Genomic DNA, 13,959 nt, shown 5'->3' on the forward strand with positions numbered 1-13,959 from the left:
ACTAAAATCACATGGGATAATATATAATTTTTAAATTTTATTTATTATAATTTTTTAATGTAAATTTATCGCTTATGATTATTTAATTAATACTTTTAAGATAATAATTAAGATATAGTTTTATTTTATTATTTTTGAGGTATTTGTATTCTAGATAAACTATTTAGGTAAAAACCTATATCAGAGCTCACCACATCTTGTAAATAACACATTTTAAAAGTTAAATAAAATATAGCTTTTGCTTTAAATTAGCTCTATTAATTTTCAAGTTCTTTAGGTGTTTTCAAATTAAGAACTTTAGACAGCTTCATTGAGCAGGGAATCGAGATCGACTTATTGGATAAGTTGTGGTGTTATTCTATATTCATTTTATTTTTTTTTTGAGTTACTTAAATAAGCTTTCAATACATTGATTATGATTCCAATAGGAAGGGTTTTTATTTAGAGAGTTAAGCTTTAAATTGATGATATAGTGGGTTCATGATGGATGTATTTTTGATCCGTTGAATAATCGTTCTCTACCTCGCATCATATAGTCTTTAAAGATGAGATAACATTAGATACTTCAAAAATTAAAGCAATAATGAATCAAAAACGTCCCACCATTGTTACTAAGATTTAAAGTTTCTTAGGATTAATGAGTTATTACGTAGGTTCGTTGAGGAATTTTCCAAAATTACAGCCCTCCTTACTCAGTTTACTAGAAAAAAGGTTGAGTTCCAATGGATTGATGATTGTGAAAATAGTTATAAGGAGCTTAAGAATCAGTTTATCACTACTCCAGTGTTGACTCTACTTAGTGGTTCTAGAAGTTATACAGTATACGAATATATCTCAAAACTAGGTTTTAGATGTGTTTTAATGCAAAGTGGCAAAGTCATTATTTATAGATCTAAAAAATTAAAGAACCATTAACATAATTACCCAACCAATGACTTAGAGTTAGCTATTATAATACTTGCTCTCAAGCTTGACATTATTATCTATATGACAAAATATTGGACGTTTTCACAAACCATAAAGTTTCAAATACCTTTTCAAATATAACAAATTGAAATGCACTAATGACGATGGATGAATCTTTTGAAAGATTACGACTGTAACATCTCCCACCATTCAAGTAAAGGAAATGTAGTGGCTAATGCGTTGAGCCAAAAAAGCTTTTTTATGATGACAAGAGTTTTTGAGTGGAAGACTTTAGAAGTAATTTAAGAACTTTAATGGGGAACTCACAAATAGGGAATATATGTCGATAGCCTAAAATAAAAATTCAAGATGCTTAAATGGTCAATTTAGCTATGTAAGCTATGAAGAATGAGGCTGGATAAGATTAGAAGACTGACTTCAGGGTTTATAATGATGGTCTACTTAGATTTAAAGGCATCTTGTGCATTCCCAATTATAAGGATCTCAAGAAACTCATTCTAAAATAAGCACATAACTCCAGAATGATTGTTTACCCAAGTAGCACAAACATGTATCAGAATATGATATCTCAGCACTAGTGGATAGGATTAAAGAAAGATATATTTGAATTTGTTAGCAAATGTCTCACATATCAAAAAGTTAAGATTGATCACTAGAAACCAGGTGGTTTGCTCCTACCTTTACCTATTCTAGAATAAAAATGAGAGTGTATTACTATAGATTTTACCTAGAACCAGATCCAATCAGATGTGGATGTGATGCGTGTTCTGGTCTAGGTCACTTGGCAACGTACTGCTGTGACCAAATGTTGAATGTGTGTTTCTATTCCTGCCCATGTAGTAATGAGAATCTTGATCCCATAATGGTACAAGTTGTAAAATAGAGTCATACAATAAATCATTTAATAAAAATGAAGAATTATTAAGAAACAAAAAGAATTAACAATAAAAAATTTCAAAATAAAACATTAAGAAATTTAAATGTTCAAGTAATTAATAATGCTCGTGGGAACTATAAGTTGCAAAATTCTAACGTGATATCCAATGTGTATTGAAAGAATGTAAATTTATAAGTAAAATAAGGAAGAATGTTAACTGATGAGATATGTAGAATGAAAATTTTGAAGTGAAAAAGAAATAAAAAGTAAAGAAAATTTAGATTAAATGCCTATTCAGATAATAGAATTAAGAAGTAGAATAAAAAAAAGAAAAAAGAAGCATAAGACGTTAATAATTCATTCATCATTTTTTTATATAAAAGAAAATTTGTACATCTCTGAATGACTATATGAATTGTTTGTTCGCATATCTAGGATGTAGTTCACTTTTTATACTTCTTAGGCACGTGTAAAGCTCACTCAATTATATTATAATTTTTTTTAGATCAAAAGGATCTGGAGCCAGAACCAGATCAGTAAAAGAGGAGCAGTAGTGCCCGAGGCAGAGTTTATTATTTTGTACAAAACAAAAATTATAGCATTTTGTTTTGGCTCTATATTTTGAACCGCATGTTTATTATAGATATTATTACAATATGGTCAATGGATGAATAGATTACCATTTTTTATGATGTACATGTGTTGTTGTTGGCCAATTCTCTAAAATTGTTAGTAATTGACGACTGTAACCCTCAGTGGAGAAAAAAGGGTGTCACATTTTAACTCATAAAAAACAATTCTTATGATTATTTATCCTATATAAATTCAAGCCATTCCATTGTTGTGGATCCATATATTCTCATGTTATGAATCATGATTGGAATCATTATTTGTTATTATGATGCATTATGTAACTTTTGATTGGCACATGGTTGGAATGATTAGGGCCACCATTTAGTAATTGATTTTTTTTTAATTATATGCTTTTTAAATGTAATTAAAAATAATTTTAGGAAGTTAAGTACTTATTTTTATTCATTGTTATAATATATTATCTTCAAATTATTAGAAATTTAGATTAATGTATTTTAACTTTTAAATTAGTTCCTCAGTTAATCAATTGTCTCAAGTCCCCATATGCAATATATTCTTGAAAATCTATAAGGAAATAAGATGAAATGAACTCAGTTTCGTGAATCATCAAAAACTTAAACTAGTTTAATCGAACATATTTTATTAGTGTTAAATTTAATTGTCTGGGTCGCCCATGATGGGACCCAACCCAGTTTGGATTAATAATAATTAATAATTAATTATTAATTAGTAGTGGTAATTACCTAGCAGTTACCACTTAAATCCAATGAGTGGTTAGTTACCACAATCTGATAGAAAGTTGAAAAAAAAGTATAAAAAAGAAAAATTGCTCTCTCTCTCTCTAAAGTTCTTCTTCTTTGATTCTCGTGAAGAAAAGTGAATTTTTTTAATAGATTTTTTTTTTTCAAAAGTTTAGGTTTCTATAAGAGATATTTGTGCCATGAATATTTTCCTACAATTCATTATTTAATAATGTAATTGTATGTGTTGTTATGCACATTGATATTGAAAAATTATGTTTGTTTGTGGATTATATGTTAATTTTATGAATTCCTAACATTGGTATTAGAGACAGGTTGATTCATTGCATATTTAATTTTATTACAATTTGCATTTTGTTGAATTTTTGTGTAAAATTTGTTTTTTTGCTTTGATGGTAAAATAATTTTGTATTTTATTACTTAAATAGGTGCAATATTGGTCTTAAATGAAAGTAGAGACCAAGATTTTAATTTGATATATTATTTGTAATTTTTGGATAAAAAAATAAGAGAGCTATGCAATTTTTTTTAGTTGATTTTGTTTCGAGAAAAATGTTCTTCTTTTGTCTTGCATATTTTTCTTTTACCTAGCATATAAAGGTTGAAGATGAGGACTTTTTTGTTTTTTTTCTCTATTTCGTCTTTTTCTAAAAAAATTGATGGAAAATTTTAGTTTAACCAAGGATTTGATCCCTCCACACTTGACTTATAGTATATACTTAACATTTAATTCAACAATTGTTTTTGTATAAGACAACATATGAAAAATTCTTATTTTATCCTCTGCATAGAATGATAAAAAAATTAATTTTATGCGTCCAAGGGTTTGAAAGTAAGACTTAAAAATCTTTTAGCTAAATTTTTACCAGCTAGTCCATCTTGATAATTTGTTATTTGACTATGTTTTCTAAAACCTTGGGATTGTGCCACATTTGTTCATGAATCTTCCTACAAATATGGAACATTAGGTCCAAAAGGGAAGAAGAGTATCTTTATAAGATATTCTAAACAATCAAAAGGATACATGTTCGTACACACAAGAAAATAGTCATGTGACTCAATTTGAATAATGAAATGTCACATTCTTATATAACAATTTTCTTAAAAATGATGAGATATGTCAAGACTTATCTATACATAAAACTCAAGACCAAATTATTTCCACCCACCAGATATAAATCAATCCACTATATTGAGTGGGAGTGATTTGAGATTCAATGATCTGTTTAAATTGAACCCCAATCACAACACAAGGTGGGCCCAAGTATGAAAACTGATCCCAATGGGAGTAACGTAGAAGAATCTCAAATATGTTGAATAAATAGAAAAACTATGCTTCGTCGTTCTTTTGAGATTGAATGGGAATATTCTTAGTTACTCTAGAAGATGAGGAAGAGCCAAAGAATATAAATAGGGCTCTCAAATGCCATATAAAGGAAAAATGGATAAAAGCAATGGAAGACGAAATGAAGTCCATGAAATCAAACTAAGTCTGGGTATAACAACCTGAAAATATTCGCACTTAATTTATAATATGAACCCCTATTTATTCGGACCTTAAGGTCATTTAAAACTCCTGAATATTTCGTATTTATAATTTTCTTGATCAATATCGTATTTTGTATTTTAATTTTGTATTTTATTCGGTTAAATAATTCTTAAAATTAACCATTTTGTTTTATTGTATGAAAATTTCATTTTATTTATTATTTAAAAAGATTTCAAGACAAAAACAAAGAAAAAGGTGAAAAATCACACATGGAACGCTCGGGGGAAGGATTCCACCCGCATGGGGCACGAGGCACAATTTGTGGACGCATCCTATCACGCACAGACGGGTGCGACTCTGTACTTTCTGTGCGCGCTGCAGGCCTGCATGCACTGGCCAACGTGTGGTAAGCCTGCACGCCTAGGAGACCTAGCCTGCGTGCGCAGCAGGCTAGGCCTGCGATGCGTTGGTGGCTGGGGCAGTGAGCGTTGCCTCAGGGAGCACACGCAGCCCGTAGGGCACCGCGGGCTACCTTCGGGTGGCGCACTCCATGAATTGGGCGGCAGATCGCTGTTGGCTTTGGCAACATGCCGCCGTTACTTGGGTGACGTGCCACTGTCATTTGGGTGGCGTGTCTCTGATTTTCATGCTGCTGTCACGTCACGTCGTCCATCTGTCAGTCACATCCATCAGTCATCACATCACACCTTTCCCATTGACTTTCTTTCCTTACTAGATTTTACCACTTGGTGCAAATCGAACCATCTTTATTTTTTATAAATAGGGATCTTCCCTTCACTATTTCCTCATCACTTCCATTTCCATTCTTTCATCCTCCAAGAGCTTTAGAGAGAGAGGAAGAGAAGGAGAAGAAGAAAAGGCAGAGGAAAAACTTCAAGATTTCGACAAGGAATTTAGTATTTATTTCTAACATCTTAAGGAGCATTTATAGATAAAATTAACAATGTTAAACTAAATATTTGCATGGTTATTTTATATACTTGAGTGAAATGATTTATATTGTTAATTACATGTTTAATGGACATATATGATCTGATTATTTGGGATGTGAAATTTAAATGATTAAATACTCGAGGTATATATTGGTATATGATGTAATTTACGATGGAAAAATAATAAAGTATGGAATGATAGACATGATAAATATATAACGGTATTGGCATGCATAATTTATAAAGTGTTTCGTTAGGCTTTTTATCTCTGAGGGGTTACTATTTCTCCCCTCATCTAGTATGAAAAGATGCGAGATGACCGCTACATGTGGATGACGACATACTCTTTGACGAAAATGGTAATACAATATGATTATAGGGATCACCTTTAGCGAAGTATGACTTAGCCATAGTTAATATGTAGGGCCATTGTGGTTGGCATGACCGTGGTCATAGATCGTGTCATAGTTTACTAAGCCATAAATATGTTGTTGGTTTAGCAAGCCATAAATTACTGTTATAAATGAAATGAATTTGTCATTCCACATTAGTAGTCAGGAATCCATATTACCCTCTGTAAATAAAAGTCGGAACAACTTCGCACGAAGAAAAAAATGAAAGATGATACATATCATGATTTGTTTAATTTTCTCTATTATCAGCATGATTGATTTGATTGATATGATATGATTATGACATGATGGATTTGATGTTTTTCTTAATGAAATAAATTATTTTCATAATTTAATGAGAACATTGATATGACTCATAATGGTAAGTAATAATAATACCTTTAATTACCTTTAAAATCTTATGATGTTATTTAAATATTATTTTCTTTATGGAGTATATAGAACTCACCCATTTTCATGTCCCCCTCTAAGATGAGGAAGACATTGAGGAACCGATCACTGAGCTACCCCTTGAAGTCTTTGAGGATCCCCTGGATTTATAAACTTTTATGAGTGCATGACTTGTCTTGATCTCTAATGAGTCCATTTACATAATTATATAAGGGGTCCTCTTTTATATTTTGTTATTTTGTATTTTTTTGCTACATTTGATCTCAAATATATATGTAATTGGGAACTCATATATTTTATAAGGAATCTATAATTATTTATTTCGCTGCATGCATTTATCTAATATGCACTTGTAATCTGTTTCTGTATCTGTCACCCATATGCTTTCATTAGCATTTGAGATGTCATAAATGGTATCAGAGTAGTTACGTAGAACAGTCCCTTACAACTGAGGCTGTAGCAAGAAAACACCTCTAAGATGCTTAGGAAATAAGTCATCTTTCAAAAACTAGACCACAAACTTGTGTCTTCCTTTTTTTTTGGTAGGAATGATGCAAGAAAGACCTTTTGTAGAATGTACCGAAAGATCTGAGGCTTAAGATCATTCGACCATGGCTGAAGTTACCGAACTCTTTCGAGCCATCTAAGGTCTAACCATAACCGTAGGATAAAACCAAGTCAACCCTTGTCAACATCCTTCTGCCCCTAACTACCGACTAACCGAAATGTCTATCTCTTACAACATAGCAGAATTTAGGAAACTTAACCCACTCTGCTTTTAAGGAGGCCCCGACCCCTTAGTAGCTGAAGCTTAGATCTTGTAGATAGAGAAATTTTTCTCTATTTTAAACCTAACCAAGGAGTAAAAAGTCCCCTTAGCAGCCTCCATGCTAACAGGTGAAGTCGAGCATTGGTGACGGTTTAAAAAGGAGGTCCTACTTACCCATACCAATTGGAAAGTTTTTATAGACGTATTTTTTTAGAACTTCTTCCCAGTCTATGTTCAAAAAAAGAAAAAAGATGAATTTCAGGACCTCTACTTGGAAAACTTGACGGTTGCCCAATACGTAGTCTGATTTGTCTAGTTGTCTAGGTTTGCGCCATTAATGGTCACCCTTGAGAGTCACAAAACTAAAAAGTTTCTAAAGAGACTTCGTGTCGATATCTACGACCGGGTAGCAATGCTGAGACCCACCTCGTATGTCAATGTGTTAGAACATTCTTAAGTGGCTAAAGACTTTATCTTGACTAGATACTAATGCATCACTCGAGTCTGTACCCAATCACAACAACACCAACCCCAATAACCTAGAAGAAGACTGTCTGACATAGTTAGTAGCCATCCTAATAAACGACCCCAAGTTGCCCCACCCTCTATTCTATCTCTATCTACTAGACAACTTGCCCAATCTTCTAACCATACCAGCATTGTAAACATTTGCATGGTGATCACCCCCGTTAGCATTTAAACAATGTCTGCTATAAGTGTGGAAGCACTCAGTACTTTATAAAAGACTGCCCCCAGCAGTAGAAAAATATGGTCAGACTAGTAGCCTAAGGTCGTGTGTATCACCTTAATGAGTTCAGTGCCCTCACCACTCCTGTGCTCATCCAAGATATGCTTCTATTCATGATATTTCTATCAAAGCTCTTATTGATACAGGTGCCACCTACTTTTTCATTTTTTATTCATTTACTTGTAAATTTGATATTAGGCCTGAACCTTTAGATGAAGTGTTAATAGTAGAAACTCTCTCTAGAGTTTATTAAAAGCTCATTGTGTGTATATGAATTATAAAATAAAAGCTTCAGAAGTAGAACTGTTAGTAGATCTAATACTCTTAGATTTTTCAGGGTATGATTTTATTTTAGGAATGGATTGGTTAGAAAAATATAGAGCAATCATTAATTGTGAAAGTAAAGTTATAACCTTGCGATTACAAAAAAAAATGAAATAAAAATCTAATTTTGTTATTTTTTGACATCTGAATGAACATGAATATGGATGTTGATCACATTGTATACATCTTTTCTACTATTTATAAATCTCTAGAAGTCTTTCCGAAAGATCTACCTGGTCAGCCTCTCTTACGGGAGATAGAGTTTTCTATTAACTTGTTTCCTATAACACAATTTATTTCAAAACATGTTTATCACATGAGTCGTATTGAGCTTGCAGAATTAGAGAGCCAGCTTTCCGAACTTCTTGGTCAAAAATTCATCTGCCCCAGTCATTCCCCTTGGGGTGCCCCGGTGTTATTTGTAAAGAATAAAGACGGCTCCCTCAGACTATGCATAGATTATAGAGAGCTTAATTGAGTAACAGTAAAAAATAAGTATCCCCTACCTCGTATCGATGACCTTTTCAATCAGTTGTAAGGAGCTACAGTGTTCTCAAAGATCGATCTCATATCAGGATAGTACCAGTTACGGGTCAAAGAAGAAGATATTTTGAAAATTATTTTTCGATGCTGATACAGTCTGTACGAGTTCAAGGTTATGCCTTTTGGACTAATTAATGCCCCTGCTGCTTTTATGGATCTTATGAACAGAGTTTTCAAGCATGCACTAGATTAATATGTCATCGTATTCATTGATAACATCTTGGTGTATTCTAAGAGTCTGAAAGAATATGCAGTCCATTTGTCTTAGGTATTGGAGACCCTTCGTTGGAACTAGCTATATGCTAAGTTTAGCAAGTGTTTTTTTTAGTTGGATTGAGTCTCATTCATTGGCCATGTAATTTCGGGCGAAGGAGTTTTTATGGATCCATACAAAGTTGAATAAGTTATTAACTAGAACCAGCCAACAAATATAGCTAAGGTACGTAGTTTTCTTGGTTTAATAGGTTATTACCGGTGATTCATCGATGGATTTGTCAAGATTGCTGCTCTGTTGACCCGTCTCACTAGAAAAGGTATAAATTTTATTTAGGGTTATGAATGTGGTAAAAGTTTTATTGAATTAAAGTATCATCTCACTTCTGCTCCTGTGTTGATCCTCCCTAATAATATTGGAAGATTTCAGGTTTAACGTGATGCATCTCACGTAGGTTTGGGTTATGTTTTGATGTATCACGGTCGGGTAGTTGCTTATGGATCCAGACAATTAAAGTCCCGTGAGCGTAACTACCCTATTCACGACCTAAAATTGGTGACTATAATTTTTGCCTTGAAGATATGATACCACTATTTGTATTATCAGACATTTGAAATCTATACTGATCATAAAAGTTTGAAATATATATTTTTGTAGAGGAAATTGAACATGAGACAAAGATGTTGGATGGACCTTTTGAAGGACTAGAACTTCAAGATCATCTACCACCTCGGTAGAAGTAATGTAGTTGTAAATGCTTTGAGATAGAAGTAGTCCACTTTATTGGCCCAAACCATGGCCTCTAATTGGAAATTAATTGATTTTATGCAGGCACTCCACCTTAACCACTATGGCAATGGTGCCTTTCTCACTCAAATTTGAACTTTACCTAATTTTTTCATAAAGGTTTGGGAAGCTCAGTCCATAGAACCATAAATACCAAGAATTTGAATAAGTTTACTTTTGACAAGTTTTTTTTATTTCAGGCATGCAGATGATGGATTGTGCAAATTTTGGGATCGTATTTTGGTCCATGTCGCTGTCAAGACGAATGTTCTTAAGGCCACTTATGCCTCTAAACTGTCCATCTATCCTAATAGTACTAAGATGTATCGGGACCTAAAGCGTCAATATTGGTGGTCTACAATGAAGAAAGACATTGTCAACAATGTCTCCCGATATCTTACTTGCCAACGAGTTAAGGCAGAATACCAGAGACCTGACAGTTTATTGTAACGCTTCCCTATTTCAGAATAAAGTGGGAGCATGTGACCATGGACTTTGTCACTGGTCTACTTAGGACCTATTCCAGTTACAATGCAATTTGGATCATTATTGATAGGTTGACTAAGACTGTCCATTTTCTACTAATCAGAACCACAGATTACACCAATAGAGTAGTTTACCTGTACATTGATGAGATTGTTTGACTCTACGGCTCCCCCCGTCGATTGTGTCCAGCTGAGATCCTCGATTTACCTCCTATTTTTGGGACAAATTTTAAGAAGCACTTGGTTTGGGATTATACTTCAGCACTGCTTATTATCAAAAGCCGATGACTAGTCTGAACGTACTATCCAGATACTGGAAGACATGTTGTGCAGTTACGTCCTTGACTTTAGCGATAACTGGTATGAGTATCTTCTCTTGTATGAATTTGCTTATAATAACGGTTATTATTCTAGCATCAGCGTGGCTCCGTATGAAGCCCTATATGGTATGATTACTGTTCTCCCATTTATTAAAATGAAGTCGGGAACCATCGTTGTTTAGGACCTGATTTTATCCTGGAGACTATCGGAAAAGTTGCTATCATTCGAAGAAGTTTAGCCACTGTCTAAAGTCACCAGAAAAGTTATTCCGACAACCATCGAAGACCCTTGGAATTTGTTGTTGGCAATCAAGTCTTCCTTAAGATATTCTATTACAAGGGAAAAATGTGATTTGGTAAAAAGGAAATGTTTACCCGTTATGTGGGACCTTTTCAGATCATGGAATGTGTTGGACCTGTGGTATACCACATTGCTCTACTCCGAGAATTTGTAGGTTTATATGATGTTTTCCATGTATCTATGCTCAAAAGGTACCATCCTTACCCTTTCCACATCATTCCTCACCAAGAGATACAGGTTCAAGCTGATATGACGTACGAAGAGCTCCCCGCGACGCTTGCACAGGCTCCGCTTACCACACGCAACTAACGCAGGATGTGCACACTGTGGGTATGTCTAGTTTGTGCAGGACACAAGGTGCAATCTAACTAAGTATATGGAACTCATTTTTTTCCATGCTCCCCCTCCAGATGAGGAAGATAGTAAGGAATAGATTGTTGACCTATCCCTTAAAGTTTTTGAAGATCCCTTGGATTCATAAACTTTTATGAGTGCATGACCTGTCCTGCACCCTGATGAGTCTATTACATAATGATAGAAGTGTCTTTTTATATTTTGTCGCTACTTCTGGTCTTAGATATATATATATATAATATTAGGAACTCATATATTTTATAAGGGATATGTAATTATTTGTTCAACTGCATATATTTATCTATTATGTACTTGTAATCTATTTCTGTATCTGGCACTCATATGCCTTAATTAGTATTTGGAATGTCACACTGGGAGGTGGTCGATTTACCTAAATGATGCAAAGCCGTTGTGATGTGATCTTGGATAGCTAAAAATTAGTTTCAAAGATGCAATTCTACATTAAAGAGGAACCTCATAAAAATCCAAACTCTTGCAAAATAATTACTCGCAAGTTAGTTGCAGCATGAGGTCATGCTCATATAACATAATGGACATGGACATGCACATGCAGGTCTCGCAAGTCCAATCCCAAATAGGCAAGTAAGTCCAGAATTTCTTTATTTCTTAAATGGGATTGGCTCAAACGAAAAAGTAACTTCCAGTTTCCTAAATAGGAACACCCTGAACAGGAAAGTAAGTTTTAGTTTCTTAAACGAGAACGCCCTGAACACGAAAATAAATTCTAATTTCCTAAATTGGGACATCCTAAAAGGAAAATAATTACATCCCTGACTAGTTTCCTAAATGGGACTATTCCAAAGAGTGAGCTAAGTTTGTCCAAATGAAACTTGAAGTCGATGTAATGCTTTATGGGCTTGGAGAAATTATAAGGGTAAGACGAAAATCTAATTTATGGCCCAACCAAAGGTGGCCTAAAGATCTCATGGCCAAAATGGGCCAAGGCCCAAAAGAGATCCATGAACGAACGTGTCACTCATGTGACCCCTTTGGCACAAGTGCAGATCGACCCTCACATGTGTGGGAATGCCCGCCCACATATGCGGGAGCCTCACCCAGGTGAGGAAGCATGCGAGGCATATGGCTAAACCAACCTACATGCCCACGCAAACTAGCATGCGCACGATACATGTAGCATGGATGCGGTAAGTGCATGCGCGCAAGCGGCTGGTTCACATGCAGTAACCCACACGCGCAAGACCCACACCCACAAAGGAGATCTGTGCAGCCCAACCAGCTCAGTCAGGCAACCCGCAGCCTAACCCCTACGACTCGTGGCTTGATCTGTGCTCCAAACTGCTAATCCAAGTGGTTGTTCTTCCTAATCCTTTTTGGACTCCAAAATCCCATTTTTCGTATTTTTACAAGGTGTCCAAGCTTCCATAATTTTTCCATGTGCAAAATATGTTAATTATGAAGGTCTAATTCTACTCAAGATTGAAAGGAAGATATCCTTAAAGAACTAAGAAGAGGGAACTATTATTTAATATTATTTTATTAATATTTTAATATAAGCTTTAGCCATATGATTAATTAATTATTATTTAGAAAAGGATAATTATTTATTTTATGTATTTAAATTCAAATTAGGATAAATTTTATTATTTAAATAATTAAGTATTTTTTCAATTAAATTAAAAATTAAAATATGGATAAGAATCCTAAATCCTATTCCGTGTAGAAGTAATAATTACCAGCCTATATAAATGCCATAACTCAAACATTGTAAACACATCATCTTGAGAATTAATAAAGTTTAAGCTTTGACATTTTATTAGCCTTGTGCTAAGTTTTCTCTATAAGTTCTTCCAAGGTAAGTGAGTTTGTTGAAGTCTTGATTGAGCCGAGAAGTTGGGTTCAACTTGTCGGGTAAGTTTGTGGCATTTTTCTTTTTCTCGTTTTTTTTTATAGTTTTTATTTTTACATTTCTAATTTTAAAGTTGTGAATTCAACTAGAGGGAAGGATTTTAATTAGGTTATTTGAGTTTTGATATTGCATGCGATTGGGTTGAGGTTCCAAGAGTCAAAACAATCATTCTCATATCCTCCCATGCTACATTAAGAACAAAAGGTTCTCAAAATTAAAAGAAAAGTTGATGGCAATATTGAAACATATAAAGTTCACTTAGTCGCGAAGGGGTATACACAACAGGAAAGAATAGATTATGAAGAAACATTTTCATCTATTGTTAGATTTACCTCAATCCAACTAATTCTAGCTATAATAACATGCATGGATCTTGAATTAAATCAAATAGATGCAAAGATTGCTTTTCTCAATTGAGAATTAAAAGAAGAGATCTACAAGAAACAACCAATAGGTTTTATGGAAAATGCTAAGAACATAAAGTGTATTAACTTTTAAAGTTAATATATAATCTTAAACAATCTTCAAGACAATGGTATGTTCAATTTCATAATGTGATAATATCGCATAACTTTAATATGATTGAAGAAGACCATTGTGTATATATTAAAAGATCTAAAGATAAATTTATTATCTTATCACTGTATGTGGATGACATACTTCTAGTTGAAAATGATAAGGGTTATATAAAAAAAATTAAAGATTAGTTGTTATTTCATTTTAAGATAAAAGATATGGGTGAGATTGCATATATCATTAGAGTTAAGATTTTAAGAGATTGTTTAAAGAATTTGTTATCTCTTTCACAAGAATCATATATTAA

Source organism: Carica papaya, chromosome 6, assembly GCF_054855325.1.
Source record: "Carica papaya isolate Zhongbai chromosome 6, ASM5485532v1, whole genome shotgun sequence".
NCBI lineage: Eukaryota > Viridiplantae > Streptophyta > Magnoliopsida > Brassicales > Caricaceae > Carica > Carica papaya.